This window comes from Macaca nemestrina, chromosome 13 (genome assembly GCF_043159975.1).
Source record: "Macaca nemestrina isolate mMacNem1 chromosome 13, mMacNem.hap1, whole genome shotgun sequence".
Lineage (NCBI taxonomy): Eukaryota > Metazoa > Chordata > Mammalia > Primates > Cercopithecidae > Macaca > Macaca nemestrina.
In genome coordinates, this window is record NC_092137.1 from 19,230,563 (window position 1) to 19,247,413 (window position 16,851).

Genomic DNA, 16,851 nt, shown 5'->3' on the forward strand with positions numbered 1-16,851 from the left:
TCTAATCCACACAACAAGTTTTATCATTATTTATCATTTATCAATATTTATCATTATTGTCCTTCATTTCCTGTCCCTTCTGGTCATACTAGCCTTCATGCTATTCTACAAATACCTCAGCCTCTGCTTCTACTATCTCACTCACCTGGAGTTTCTATCTCCCTCATCATGGCATGTTCTAATCCACCCAACAAGTTTCATCCTCGTCTTTTCCATGAATTTGTTGCTAAACCTAGAAACCCTCAAACACTTCTCTCCCTGTATCTCTCCTTATGTTGGATTATCTTTTCTCTATAAGAAGAAAGGAAGTCATGTCTCCCTCTTCCCTATGTCTCTTATCACCTTACACAGTGCCAGGTACACAGAAATGATTAACTGACCATTATCAATGATTTATCACTTTATAATTTTTTTTTGAGATGGAGTCTCGCTCTGTCACCCAGGCTGGAGTGCAATGGCTCGATCTCAGCTCGCTGCAACCTCCGCTTCCTGGGTTCAAGCCGTTCTCCTGCCTCAGCCTCCCAAGTAGCTTGGACTACAGGCATGTGCCACTACACCCAGCTAATTTTTATATTTTTTGTACAGTGTTTCACCATACAGACAGGGGTTTGTGGTATAGACAATTTTCTATAAATATAATCTCTCTTGGTTCTCTTAATTCCCTGGTGAAAAGTTGGCAAAGGTAGTATTATTTTCATAATATAGCTGAGTGATGGTTATAGTATATCTGAGAGATCGGCCAGGATGCTCTCAATCTGTTGACCTCATGATCTGCCTGCCTCAGCCTCCCAAAGTGCTGGGATTACAGGTGTGATCCACCACACCCAGCCAATTTTGTAAATGTTGGATAAGGAATAGAAAATGAATGGGAAAGAACTGCTTTCCCAAAGCCTGATGAAGTACCTATTTTGCCCATTTCACAGATGAACAAATTGAGGCTTAGTGAGGTTAGGTGATTTGGCCAAGCTTACACAGCTCATAAGTTATGGTGCCAGTCTTCAAAACTGCTTCCAAATGTCTCTAAAGTCCATGTCTTTTCTTTGTACCATGCTGCCTTCCTATACTTGTCACTTAGATGATCTCATTGAATTCTCACATTGCTGTCTCAAGAAATACTTGTTGATTGATTGATGACATTTTCAGTAGCAATGTGGTCCAGTTAAATGGTTTCCTGTGGCTCAATTTGATGAAAAGCCCCTGCTGTGCTCAGAGAGGTTTAACCTGCTTCAAACTCTGGCTTTCTCACAATACCCTCAGTGTCAATCCCAAGACCTGTGCAGCACATAACAAAGTTTTACATACTTGCAGAGCTTAAAATAAAGTCTGAGAAGATATCATTCAAACTCAAGCCCTTGCATTTGCAGCAGGGAGACCTTCTGGGGATTCCACCAGCACTCTGCTTCCAGAGGTGTGTTCTGGTAGTCACTGAGCCATATAAGGGTCAGGCTATCTTAAACAAGCTGCTTTAACTTTATTTCTCAATAAATGGACTATTGACACATCAACATAGTGAGACAGCCAAGTGCAAAGGGGTTTCCAGGAAAACTCCAACCGGCCTGTGCACTGGGAGGAGTGAGCACTGCGGTGGAGCCACAGAAGTCTGCGCCATTTGCAGCGGGGAGGAGCCTGGCCCTTCCTCTTCCTGGGTGGAATCTGGGATGCAATCTGTGAGGTGTGAAGCATATATTGGCAGGACTCTTACCCTGCTGAAGGTCCCTGTTTCTCCCTCCCCCCGTCCCCGCTTTTCTTTGCCCAATAAATTCCATGTTTTTCTCATCCTTCAAAGTGTCTGTGAGCCTAGTATTTCATGGCTGTGTGACAAACACCCCATCTTTAGCTGAACTAAGGAGAAAGTCCTACAGTATTAGAACGCTGGAGTCACCAGGGGCCCAGGGCATAGTGATGGCACCAAGGCAGCAATGGACACTCCAGGGTCAACAAACTGGGTCCCAGATGCAATTCTCCACTAATTAGCAGTGCACTCTTATGGGCAAAATACTCAACATTTCTGGGCCTGTTCACTCAGATATACTATGAAAATAATACCACCTTTGCCAATTTTTCACCAGGAAATTAAGAGAACTAAGAGAGATTATATTTATAGAAAATTGTCTATACCACAAACCCCTGTCTGTATACCACATGGAGAAGAATTATTGTCACTGGAGAAAGTGGAGTGCTGCTATGGATACAGTACCAGGTAGAAAATCAGACGCAAAGTCCACTCCTGGTGGAGCTAACAAATCTTTTCATGTTATAAGAGCCAGGATGCTCTGGACTCACCAATCCTGTGAGTCAGAAAGATATTCCCAATTCTGTTCATTTGGAAGTAGAATATTCTAACTAGCAGAATGTTCCAGAGCAGAAACTTTAAGAAGCTGGGATGCATGTGGATAGCCCATGTTCTCTTGGGTTGATTTCTGCTGCAATGTCCTAGGATTCTAGGATTCCAAACATACCACAGACCATCAGTGACTAATTCATCCTTGGTGCCTGAATCATCTCTTTTCCATCACTTTTTATTATTTTTAATTATGTTGTTATTTTTAACCATCCTGATTTAAGTGCATTTTAATTCCATAAGCCAACCTAAGTCCTTTTTGAGCCCTCCATCTATAAAACACATCAATTAATAATCAACTTGCTTTGATCTTTGTAAGCCATGGGATTTCAGAGCTGGAACGGAACTCAGGGATCAAAGTCAGCCTCATGTGTTACAAATGGTAAGACAGAAACCCAAAGAGAAAAGGGCATGCCCATGGTCACACAGCTAGTTAGAGCAGAGGCAGAGGCAGATCCAGGATGGGACCTCCAGGTTGCTGGCTCACAATCCTTTGCTCTCCATTGCTGGGTCTTTGTTTCTCCAGCTATAACACAGAAACAATAATACCGTGGTCTTGCAACACTGGGTATCAACGCTGTGTAAGAAGAAACTTTGCTATAATTATCTTTTCCAAAACTTTAATAATAACTAATGTTTTTTCTGAAAAGTCCTGGAAAGATTCTTGGGAGCCTAAGAACACTGAGTAACTTCTATTTGTACCATCAAACCAGTATACTTTGAACTGGGCTGCTCAGACATGTAATTTGTACACTGCATAAAGCTGTCCAGTTAAGGGGCTGGTGAAAGCCTGTTTAGACCAACTGCATACTGGCTTTGAAGCCATACACTTGTAGGTGGAGACTGGTGTGGCATAGAGAATACTCAGTGATGATAACTCAGAAACTTTTGTTTTTTCTTGTTTTATTCTTTTTCAGCTTTTACTTCAGGGGATACATGTGCTGTTTGTTGCATGGGTAAATTGCATGCCACTGGGTCTGATATACAAAAAAAATTCATCACCTAGGTAGTGAGCATAGTCCCCGATAGGTAGTTTTCTATCCTCACCCTCCTCCTACTTTCCACCCTCAAGTGAACCCTGTTGCCTACTGTTCTCTTATTTGTTTCCATCTGTACTCAATGATGATAGCTCAGAAACTTATTCCCCTTGATTTTTTTAAAACTTGGAGCTATGCATTGGAGGGTCCTCAGAAAACAAAATACACCTTATGGATATGGAAGTGGTAAGACAACAAAAAGAAAGCAGTAGAGCTCCATGATCAAGTACATGGGCTGAGCAGTTAAATACTGAGATTTGAATTCCAGTGGGGCTACTTACTAACTCTGATTGTGAGCATGTCACCTGACCTCTGAGCTCAGGTTCTTCATCTAGACAACAGAAATAATACTAGTATCTGCCTCATAGAGTATTCATGAGAACTAAATTAGTTAACAATGGAAATTGCCTAAAATAATGACTAGTGCATGGTGAGTACCCACTCAATGTTAGTTCTTATTCCACTATTGCAAGCACAGACTGCTGGTTTCGTGGTGGAGTTTGTAAATCCTGGAGCAGCCTGAGTCATTAGGCATGAATCTCAGGATCTTCCTCTCCTGCAAGCTTCACACAGTTGATAATGTAGGGGTTTAAACAATGTTCCGTTTTTCAAGTTCAGTTTCTAAACTATATCATGGGGACTCTCTGCCTGTCTCTTGAGTATTCATGGAGTGATCCAGGTAAGGGGAGTCTCAGGAACCCGTAAGGATAACACATGCCCTGTTTGGTTGTTTGCACTCTGGGAATCCTCACCTTCCAGGGAACACACCCCATGAGGAGCAGTGTGGATTCCAGGGCAGCACTGCTGAGTCTCTTGGCAATGACCAGCCTGCTTCCCAGCCATTTCTATCCTGTGTTGTGTCCTTGCCTGGCTTCAACCTTACCATGTGACTCTGTACAAATTTCCAGCCCTCTGGGGCCCTCAGTTTATCCATCCATAAAAAGACACGGTGGTCTAAATATTTTCTACATCTCTTCAAGGTTAACTTTTTTTTTCAATTATTCTACCTAGTACTCTTCCCCAGTGTGAAAAATGTGAAAAACAATCCTCACCAATTCCTAGAGAAACTTATACAAACCCACTGAGAAATGTTGAGCAATTGGTGCAAAATACCCAGGAATTACATGAACACCGTTTAACATAAAAGAGGCCCAAAACATACTCTCATAGTACAGGAGATGAAATCTTTCAAATTCTCAGTAGGTTCCTTGTGGCTGGTCAAACAGTTCCACCCAGGCAAATGATGGGCTTAAAAACATCTAAGCCAGACCTTTCCCCAGCTCTGCTCTCTCCTCACTGGTATCACTGGAGTTGCTCACAAGTTATCAGAGAGTTGAGGTTCTGTTTCAAGTCTTTGCAGAGTGCCAAAGACTGAGCCCAGTAAATGCAAACATTGCCCATGCTCAAGACCCCTGGAACGTGGCAAGACTTCAGTCATTTACCAAAACAATGCCTAGACCTGGCCAGATGTGAGGAATACCAAGAGAAATGAAGGTCATCCTCAAAGCTGGGGCCAGATTTTTTTTAAAGCAATCTGAGAAGATTCCCCATTATTTTTGTAAATTATCCAGGTTAGCTTAGCTTTGCAGAGAAGTCCCTGAAAGAAAACCCAAAGTAAAATCTACAAGCATCAAGTAGAGAGCTTAACAAGAGAAGGCACTTGATGCATGTTTCTTGAATGAATAAATTTATTTATTTAGATATTTGGAACTTTTCACTTTACAAAGGAACTCACTGCCTGGTTCTATTGTAGGACCTTCTAGGTACATTAATGCATGCTTATGCTCATAGCTGATTATCCTCTGTATACCCCAGTCACCAGTCAACCTCTGCCCTTCTTTCTGCTCTGTGCCCTGGAGTTTCCATTCCATTTTGGTCAATGAGAGGCGCTAGCAGGAAAGCAAAGGGCGGGAAGAGACAGAGGCTAGGTATAGACTTTTACCCCTGCATTGCATTCCCCTCTTGGTTCTGGCCTTGGCTGCTTCCTATGTCAGCCCTAGCTCCTGTGCTGCAGCTCCAGTTCTCACCAAGGTCTACTAAAACTACTGCTCTTCTCCTCCCAAACTGCAAGGTTTAATGGTTTCCTGTGGTTACAAACCCTGGGTGCACAGCCTCTGTTGGATTCCCTAACCCCATGCCTCCTCTGAATGTAATCTCATCATTAAACTCTCCTCTGCTAGAACAAGCCATTAGCTATTTGGCCAGGGGAAAGGGTGAGGCAGAGTCAGCATTAGGCATCACTAGCTGCCTTTAAGAGTTACTAGAGATACAGAAAATGAGTCTCTCTAGAGACTCATTTCAGTGGAGTCTCTACAGTCAGTGGAGATCAGGCACTGTGACTCATCATGCCTGTAGTCCCAGAACTTTGGGAGGCTGAGGAAAGAGGATCACTTGAAGCCAGGAATTCAAGACCAGTCTGGTCAACATGGTCAGACCTCATCTCTACAAAAAAAATTAAATATTAAAAATTAATTTAATTAATTAATTTTTAATATTAAATATTAAAAATTAACCAGGGGTGGTAGTGTGTGCCTGTAGTCCCCACTACTCAGGAGGCTGAAATGAAGGATTACTTGAGCCCAAGTGTTTGAGGCTGCAGTGAGCTATGATTGTGCCATTGAGCTCCAGCCTGGATGACAGAGCAAGACACTGTCACACACACACACAGAAAAATTGAAACTATAAATTACTTTGGGCAGTATGGCCATTTTCACAATATTGATTCATCTTATCCATAAGGATAGAATGTTTTTCCATTTGTTTGTGTCCTCTGTAATTTCCTTCAGCAGTGGTTTGTAGTTCTTTTTGAAGGGGTCCTTCACATCTCCTGTTAGCTGCATTTGTAGGCATTTTATTCTCTTTGGAGTAATTGTGGATGGGAGATCATTCATGATTTGGCTCTCTGCTTGTCTACTGTTGGTGTATAGGAATGCTTGTGATTTTTGCACACAGGTTTTGTATCCTGAGACTCTGCTGAAGTTGCTTATCAGCTTAAGGAGTTTTTGGGCCAAGACAATGGGGTTTTCTAAATATAGAATCATGTCATCTACAGACAGAGACGGTTTGACTTCCTATTTGAATACCCTTTATTTCTTTCTCTTACCTGATTGCCCTGGCCAGAATTTCGAATACTATGTTGAATAGGAGTGGTGAGAGAGAGCATCTTTGTCTTGTACCAGTTTTCAAAAGGAATGCTTCCAGCTTTTGCCCATTCACTATGATATTGGCTGTTTGTCATAAATAGGTCTTACTATTTTGAGACATGTGCAATCAATGCCTAGCTTATTGAGAGTTTTTAACATGAAAGGATGTTGAACTTTATCACAGGCCTTTTCTGCATCTATTGAGATGATCATGTGGTTTTTGTCATTGATTCTGTTTATGTGATGGACTACGTTTATTGGTTTGCATATGTTGAGCAGGGCTTGCATCTCAGGGATGAAGCCAACTTGATCGTGGTGGGTAAGCTGTTTAATGTGTTGCTGGATTCGGTTTGCCAGTATTTTATTGAGGATTTTCACATCGATGTTCATCAGGGATATTGGCTTGAAGTTTTTTGTTATTGCTGTGTTTCTGCCAGGTTTTGGTATCAAGATGATGCTGGCCTCATAAAATGAGTTAGAGAGGAGTCCTTCCTTTTCAATTGTTTGGAATAGTTTCAGAAGTTTGGAAGAGTTTCTGAATTCTGCCAGCTCCTCTTTGTACCTCTAGTAGAATTCGGCTGTGAATACATCTGGTCCTGGGATTTTTTTGATTGGTAGGCTATTAATTACTGCCTTAATTTCAGAACTTGTTACTGGTCTGTTAAAGGATTTGACTCCTTCGTGGTTTAGTCTTTGGAGGGTTTATGTATTCAGAAATTTATCCATTTCTTCCAGATTTTCTAGTTTATTTGCATAGTGGTGTTTATAGTATTCTCTGATTGGTAGTTTGTATTTCTGTGGGGTCAGTGGTGACATCTCCTTTATCATTTTTATTGTGTCTATTTGATTCTTCTCTCTTTTCTTCTTTATTAGTCTAGCTAGTGGTCTATTTATTTTGTTAAGTTTTTTAAAAATCAGCTCCTGGATTCCTTGCTTTTTTGAAGGATTTTTCATATCTCTATCTCCTTCTGTTCTGCTCTGATCTTAGTTATCTTTTGTGTTTTGTTAGTTTTTGGATTTATTTGCTCTTGCTTCTCTAGCTCTTTTAATTGTGATGTTAGGGTGTTGATTTGGGATTTTTCTAGCTTTCTGATGTAGGCATTTAGTGCTATAAATTTCTCTCTTAATGCTGCTTTAGCTGTGTCCTGGAAATTCTGGTACACTGAATAAGACATTTAATTTAAATTAAAAGTTAAATTTAAAAGCAAACGGATCAATAATATAGTTTCCAATGGTGAGAGCTTCTCTGAAGAACAGATGGCAGGGAAGGTGGCTAGAGAGTGTGGGTGAGTGGTGAGATTTTAGAAAAGCTGGGCAGCAGAGATGTGGCTGAGAAGAAGCTTGATGTCTTCAGAATCTGACGCTGTGCTCCACGAGGTAAGCCACCAACATGCCTTCCCACCCCACCCACCCACCTATACCTGCATGGTATGCTTCAGCCACGCCCAGCTGCCTCCACATTTCTTTTTTTTTTATACTTTAAGTTTTAGGGTACATGTGCACAACGTGCAGGTTTCTTACATATGTATACATGTGCCATGTTGGTGTGCTGCACCCATTAACTCGTCATTTACTTTTATTCAGACAGAACCTTCTCTTTATTTTTTCCAGGGTTATTAAGGTATAATTGACAAATAAAAATTGTATGTGTTCAAAGTGTACAACATGATTTGTTATATGTATACGTTGTATAATGATGACCACAAGTAAACTATTAATAATAAACACATCCTTCCCACACATAATTATAACATGTGTGTACATATGTGTGGGTGGACACTTAAGATCTACTTTCAGCAAATTTCAAGTAAACAATGTAGTATTATTAATTATAATCAGTATGTTGTACATTTGATCCCCAGAACGTATTCATTTTATAACTAAAATTTTGCACCCTTTGACAAATATCCCCCTTTTTTTTCAAGCCCCAAGACCCTGACAATCACCATTCTACTCTCTGCTTCTATGAGTCTATTAACAGAAGAATGGATATAGAAAATGCAGTGTATACATGCAATGGAATATTACTCAGGCATAAAAAAAGAAGGAAACCCTGCCATTTGCAACAAGATGGATGAACCTGCAGGACATCATGCTAAGTGAAATAAGCCAAACACTGAAGATTCTCTAGATTGCTGTTCCTCCCCTGTGCTTCCCTGACCTGACTCCTCACCTTCCATCCTCAGATCAAGCACCTCTTCACATAAGCTTTGCCTTCACATAACTCATTGCCTCTGCCTCCACCACATCTTTCCCATCAGGCTTTATCGAACACTATGCACATATGTATTTATTAAATCACTTTTAACACTTCTCACATTCCTCATGTTGCATTAAAATTATTGCTTTGAAAGAAACTACCATCAGAGTGAACAGGCAACCTACAGAATGGGAGAAAATTTTTGCAATCTACTCATCTGACAAAGGGCTAATATCCAGAACCTACAAAGAACTCAAACAAATTTACAAGAAAAAAACAAACAACCCCATCAAAAAGTGGGCAAAGGATATGAACAGACATTTCTCAAAAGAAGACATTCATACAGCCAACAGACACATGAAAAAATGCTCATCATCACTGGCCATCAGAGAAATGCAAATCAAAACCACAATGAGATACCATCTCACACCAGTTAGAATGGCGATCATTAAAAAGTCAGGAAACAACACGTGCTGGAGAGGATGTGGAGAAATAGGAACACTTTTACACTGTTGGTGGGACTGTAAACTAGTTCAACCATTATGGAAAACAGTATGGCGATTCCTCAAGGATCTAGAACTAGATGTACCATATGACCCAGCCATCCCATTACTGGGTATATACCCAAAGGATTATAAATCATGCTGCTATAAAGACACATGCACACGTATGTTTATTGCCGCACTATTCACAATAGCAAAGAATTGGAATCAATCCAAATGTCCATCAGTGACAGACTGGATTAAGAAAATGTGGCACATATACACCATGGAATACTATGCAGCCATAAAAAAGGATGAGTTTGTGTCCTTTGTAGGGACATGGATGCAGCTGGAAACCATCATTCTTAGCAAACTATCACAAGAACAGAAAACCAAACACCGCATGTTCTCACTCATAGGTGGGAACTGAACAATGAGATCACTTGGACTCGGGAAGGGGAACCTCACACACCAGGGCCTATCATGGGGAGGGGGGAGGGGGGAGGGATTGCACTGGGAGTTATACCTGATGTAAATGACGAGTTGATGGGTGCTGACGAGTTGATGGGTGCAGCACAGCAACATGGCACAAGTATACTTATGTAACAAACCTGCACGTTATGCACATGTACCCTAGAACTTTAAGTATAATAATAATTATAAAATAAAATAAAATAAAATTATTGCTTTGATTGTTTTTTAATTAGACTGCAAGCTTCACTCCTTGTATCTGGCTTCTCTCACTGAACTTGACCCACAATAGAGCAAAACAAAACAAACAACCTCGCAAAACTTATGAGAGTTTAGATGGTGTTCATGCTGGTTGTACAAATGAGGAAACAAATACTCAGAGAGGTGAACTAACTTCCATAACATTACACAGCAAGTAAGATGGTCGAAGCTGGCATTAAAAACTGGGTTTTCTGGAGCCAAATCCTATGGAGAGTCAGCATCCAGCTAATTAAGGTAAAAGAAGGGAATCTGGGCCTGAAATACCACAGCACTGGCAGCCTCTGCACAGGTGTCACTTTGAGCCTCTGCAGATCTCTGCATGAGCCCCTTCCCCTTTGGTCAGAAACAGAAGCTTATCTGTGGTATTTAAAGGGCCAAGAAACTGGACAGAGTTTTATCATAGGAATGGAGAATGTTGTCTGCTTCTGTCAAATTTCAAAATTTTTCAGTTTTGTCTCATTTTAAAAATATCTTTTATTCTAAAAATATACTTCCCACCTCCACTATAATTTTGTTTTGTCATTGAAATGGTCAAAGAAAACCCTGGAGAGATCAAAAGTGGTAATTCAAGGTGAGCAGGTAAGAGTGGCTCCTGAGTCTCTGATCCCTAGGAATTCTCTAAACCCATGGAGGCAAAGCACCCAGTTAAAGAGCACAGTGTTCATTTTTAAAGCCATTCTTCTGCCACTGCAGGGAAGGCAGCCTTCAGATGAACCCTCTCCTGGAAAACCAGGTGCCTGTGCTGATTTCAGATGAAAATCTCAGGCCCCACCATGTCCCATCATTACCCATCTGCATAAGGGGGCAGGGTCCTTCTCTTCTGTGTCATTTCTTTACCACCTTTGGACCCAGTTTCTCACAAAGTCTTCCCTGACAATTGCTATCTCCATTGATCCATCCTCTCTATTGCCAGCGATTGAATAGGTACTTGCACTGTTGTTTTCACTTGTCTATTTTCCAGACTGACCTATCCACCTGAAGGCAGGCTTGTGTCTCGCGCCTCATTCCTATGCACTCCCACAATGTTTCACATGCTGCTTGGTTCGCTCTGTATTTCTTAAAATATTTAGAAATACAGCTAATCGGGGAGGTAAAAGATATCTAATAAATGCAGATCAGTGGGTCGATCTTCCGGTCTGCAGCTACAAAGATATGAGTCCTCCCCACTCAACACAAATTGCTATGACCTGAAAAATACCAATGGTTCAGATGCAAAGTGTTCCATATGCTAATTGTATTCTAAGGGGGCATCTTCCCAAGCATCCTGTCTTTGTCAGGAGGGATAAAGGGCCCATTATTTGGAAAATAAGTCCCCAAAGCATCCTATGTGTATGTGTGTCATGGCACTACACATGTCACAGCCTTCACTTCTGGCTATTCTTTTATCCAGAGCACCTGCTTCAAAATGGATTGGGCTGAGCTGGGCCATGTGGGAACTAGCTCCTCATTTCTGTCCCAAAGATGTATGGTAGAAGACAAGAAAGAATAGGTTTTCCTAAGTACAACTTTGTTCAAATCAGAAATTGTTTTATAATTCAGAAGTCACTTTTCAGGAGCTTGACTTGTCTTTCAGACAGTATCTGTCCAAAAAAGAAGAAATGACTGAATAATGAATGAGTCAGCCACTCTATGAGAGCCTGTCTGAAATACATGCATAAAGAGTCTTTCAAGAAACGAACTATTGTAAGGTGGACTTTACAGTTTGCCCTCCTGACTCTTCCTAGATAACATGCCTAAGATCATCATAGACATGTCAGGAAAGAAGGGGGAAAGAGTCAGTTCGCACACCTGTGTCATCCAAAGTAGGTTGGTGTCTACATTCTCTTCTCTTAGGTGGATTAACAAAGGATCATGACACAAAGTAAACGAGCCCAGGCCTCCATGCAAAGAAGAAAATATTTAGAAATACAGCTAATCGGGGAGGTAAAAGATATCTACAATAAGATTTACAAAACACTGATCAAAGAAATCAGAGACGACACAAATAAATGGAAAAAAATTCCATGATTGTGACTAGAGAGAACCAATATTGTTAAAACGGCCATACTGCCCAAAGCAATTAACAGATTCAATAGTATTCTTACCAAACTACCAATGACATTCTTCACAGAACTAGAAAAAATGGTTTTGAAATTCATAAGGAAACCAAAAAGAGCCCAAATAGCCAAGGCAATCCTATACAAAAAGAACAAAGCTGGAGGTATCACATTACCTGATTTCAAACTAAACTACAGGGCTACAGTAACCAAAATAGCATGGTAATAGTACAAAAACACACACATAGATTGATGGAACCAAATGGAGGTTTTAGAAATAAGGCTGCACACCGACAAGCATATAATCTTCAACAAAGCTGACAAAAGCAAGCAATGGGGAAAGAAATCCCTATTCAATAATTGGTATTTGGATAACTGGCTAGCCATAGGCAGAAGATTAAAACTAGACCCCTTCTTTACACCATATACAAACATCAACTCAAGATGGATTAAAGACTTATATGTAAAAAAACAAAAACTAAAAAAAACCCTAGAAGACAATCTAGGCAATACCATTCTGGATGTAGGAATTGGCAAAGATTTCATGACAAAGATGCCAAAAGCAATTGCAACAAAAGCCAAAATTGACAAATGGGATCTAATTAAACTAAAGAGCTTCTGCACAGAAAAAGAAACTACCAACAGAGTAAACAGACAGCCTACAGAATGGGAGAAAATATTTGCCAACTATGCATCTGAAAAAGTTTCAATAGCCAGCATCTAAAAGGAACTTAAATTTACAAGAAAATAAAAAAATCAACCCCACCCATTAAAAAGTGGGCAAAGGACATGAAATGAACAGACACTTTTCAAAAGAAGACATATATAAGGCCAAAAAGCATATGAAAAAAAAATTCAGTATCACTGATCATTAGAGAAATATAAATCAAAACCATGAGATACCATCTCACACCAGTCAGAATGGCTATTATTAAAAAGTCAAAAAATAACAGATGCTGACAGGCTGTAGAGAAAAGCCTAAACTTATACACTGTTGGTGAGAGTGTAAATTACTTCAACCACTGTGGAAAGCAGTGTGGCAATTCCCCAAAGTGCTAAAGACAGAACTATCACTCAACCCAGCAATCCCATTACTGGGTAGCTGTCCAAACAAATATAAATCATTCTATTATAGACACATACACATGAATGTTTATTGCAGCACTATTCACAAGAGCAAAAACATGGAATCAACATAAATGCCCATCAATGGTAGGCTGGATAAAGGAAATGGGGTACATACACACCATGGAATACTACGCAGCCATTAAAAGAATAAGATCATCTCTTTTGCAGGAATTTGAATAGAGCTGGAGGCCACTATACTTAGCAAACTAATTCAGGAACAGAAAACAAAATACCACATGTTCTTACTTATAAGTGGAAGCTAAATGATGAGAACAATTGGACCCAAAGAAGACGGGAACAACAAACACTGGGACCTACTTGAGGGTGCAGGGTGGGAGAAGGGAGAAGTAGCAGGAAAAAAAAAGACTACTGGGTACTAGGCTTCATCCCTGAGTGATGAAATAATCTGTACAACAAACCCTTGTACATGAGTTTACCTATATAACAAACCTGCACATGCATCCCTGAACCTAAAATAAAAGTTTTTAAAATAAAGAAGCCCAGGTATCGTGATATTAAGCTAGCCTTGCTTTTCCCATTGTCTTTAAATAGTAGACTCAGAACCAGGTCTCCCAGGGCAAGGACGCATCACCCTGGCTCAACCATACTTTTCAGGGATTTCCTGCCCAGCCAGGACTGCCTGCTGAGTCTCACTCTGAAGAGCTAACTGGCCTACTGGTACCTCTGTAAAAACAATTGCAATAATGAGACATTCATGGGCACCTAGTGATTAAAGGCAAAATCTGCCTACAGGGAGACAAGAAACCTCCAGACTTTCTCATCAGGGCACCTAGTGGTGGATACTCCAAGACTGCCCACTGATGATGTCCAAGCATGTGTATGAACATAAATGCTTAGGAGACAAATTGTAATTGCCCAAGAAGCCACAACTCTTCCAGATTCAATGGCTTACCCCCACTTCCTCACGAAGTTCTTTTCTTCAACTGTGGCCTCAGCTAAGCCAGAGGGTAAGCTGCTTAAAACACACACACGCGCGTGCACACACACACACACACAGACACACACATGGAGAGAAAGAGCCAAGAGAGCAAACACACACCTACTATAGGCAAATTCAAATTCTAACTATCTCTATCCAGAATATGTGTGATTTATGGGTCTGTACTGAAAAGAGAAGGTGGTGATTCCTAACAGTACTAATTAGGTCTGATCAGAAAAAAATGGGCACCAAGTCTTCATCCCACAAGGGAATCAACTGGCTAGTGACAGCTTTTGTTTCCTCTGGGAAACCATACCCAAGAAGCAAGGGCACTATTTGCAGTTCTTTTCTACCCTCTGTTCTGGGATTCTAGTCAATGGGACCACCTGCTAATGAAGGGCTTCCATGTGACAAATGCAATTTTTATCAAATGCCGCATCGGGGGTGTCTTGCAACTTTGGATTAGGCCCAGGCTGGGGTATGGTATGGTAGATACTCTTATATACCCTTAGTCTTATTTCAAGAGGGTATGGGCATGGTTGCTGTTTTTTAGAAGACGATAAAAATCAATAATCAGTCACAGAGGAATGATTGCAAAGTAATTCATACTGGTAAGGTCTGAACCAGGAACCATTTCTCTGTATTTACTGCATAACATATAATTTAGTTTGGAACAACGAGAAAAAATTGTGTGTGTGTGTATCTGTATGTGTATACATATATGAAAGAGTCCATCATCTACTGTAGCCCTCTACAGCCTGTCCCATGCAAAGTCAATGGGCATTACTAAGTCAATGAGTAATGACTTAGTAATTATTTTAGAGTTATTTCATCGCCATAACTCATCCCCCAGCTTCTGTCTCCTGAGCGCCCTGCCATAGGCTATAGAACTGCATTGAATAGGAACACACAGCATACCAACTTCTCACTTGTCTTCTATTCCCTTCTCTGGTGCCAAAAACTACCTGCTTTCTTTTGCAAATTCTTAATATCTACATCTATTAGTTCTTCCCACCTACCTCAATTCAGTGTGGCCATTAGACCATCACCCTCTTGTTCCCTATCTTCCTGGAAAAGGCCTTCAGTGTCTCCTCCACCAACAAGAAAGGCCAAATAAACATTTTTTAAAATGTTTCTTTATTATGCATTTTATAGAAGGTCTTGGCAAGAAACTGGTTATGGCTGAGTAACGTCATTTTCTCAACCGAAGACAATTGCAAAAACTGTCCCCGAGGGCTTGAGAAAAAAAAAAAATCATGCCTGAGGACATGTCTACAACCTTGGGAAACATTTGGAAAAGCAGACACTAGAGGCCTCCTTCTTGAACAGTACTCCACTCTCTCCTCAGTATAAATAGGTTTGATTCACATAAGATATCCAGGATGGGAGAGCCAAATACTGACCATCACCCTATCCTGATGATAAGTATACTAGCTCTAGCATTGTAAACATGCAGTTTCCTTACCTCAGGAAGAACCAAGGCAGAGTTAGCCCCTGGGGCCAAACTTAATCACCCTCTCTGACAGAAGTTGCCAATGGATCTGGATTTTGCTAGGTATTTCTCCAGTATGCTTTCAAGGTTTGCTTCACAAAAACTTTGAAAACCATACTGCTGAAGTCAATGTGTAAAATATGTTGAATTATTCCTTTGGGAAAGGTGATTGAAGAAACCAAATAGTCACATCCTCCTAATAACCTTGATGAGGTTTAGCTATGATTTAGCTATGGTGGCCCACATTATGTGTCATCCAGTGGCAAAGAAGATCTCCTTTTCTTTTGTGTGGCAGTGATTGATGTCTAATTGGGAATCAGAGTTTTAGCTAAGTCTCAATGTTCCTAGACTCCCACCAATGGAGCTAATCCTCCCCATCCACAGACAACCCAACTGGAGAATGAAGTAGAACCAGACTTTGTTTTATCTTGCCAAAAGAATTGTATGATAAGTTCTGTTGCCAATGGCGCAATCTGTAATATTACAGTAAAGTAAAAATCAGTGCCTCTTGGTCCTAGACAAAACCACAATACTTTTATGGATCCAAATTCTGGAAGCTATGATAGCGAACATCTTGTTTGTATTGATTTTGGCAACTTCCAAAGAAGTTGTATATATCTCCCATCATCCACTAAATCTACCACCCTTGCCACCTCATCAGTGACTCCAAATTCACAAAGTAAATCTGCATAAGAAAAATCCCTACTCCTCATAAAACTAAGCTCTCCACATACAGGAATGTTATATAAAAAAGCACTTTCAAATGAAAGTTCTAAAAAACATTTAAACAAGGTTTATCTCATTGTTTGGGCACCGAATAGGAAATCAATGTATATCACAGTGAATAATTTTCAAGGCCCATGCTCCATATACAACAGTGGAAGAGATCTCACTCCAATGTAAGCACCTGGCGGGACCAACATTTAATTAACTGTGTCAGTCCAGAAACTAGCAAAGTTTCTGGAACATGAGAGACAATGAATACTTGTTGAAAGTCTGAATGGCAGACTTAATCCTGTGCCAAATTTCTTTTTTTTTTTTTTTAGACGGAGTCTTGTTCTGTTGCCCAGGCTGGAGTGAACTGGTGTGATCTCGGCTCACTGCAACCTGTGCCTCCCAGGTTCAAGCGATTCTCCTGCCTCAGCCTCCCAAGTAGCTGGAACTACAGATGCATGCCACCACGCCTAGCTAATTTTTTGTATTTTTAGTAGACACAGGGTTTCACCATGTTGGCCAGGCTGATCTCGGACTCCTGACCTCAGGTGATCTGCCTGCCTCAGCTTCCCAAAGTGCTGGGATTACAGGCGTGAGCCACCACAC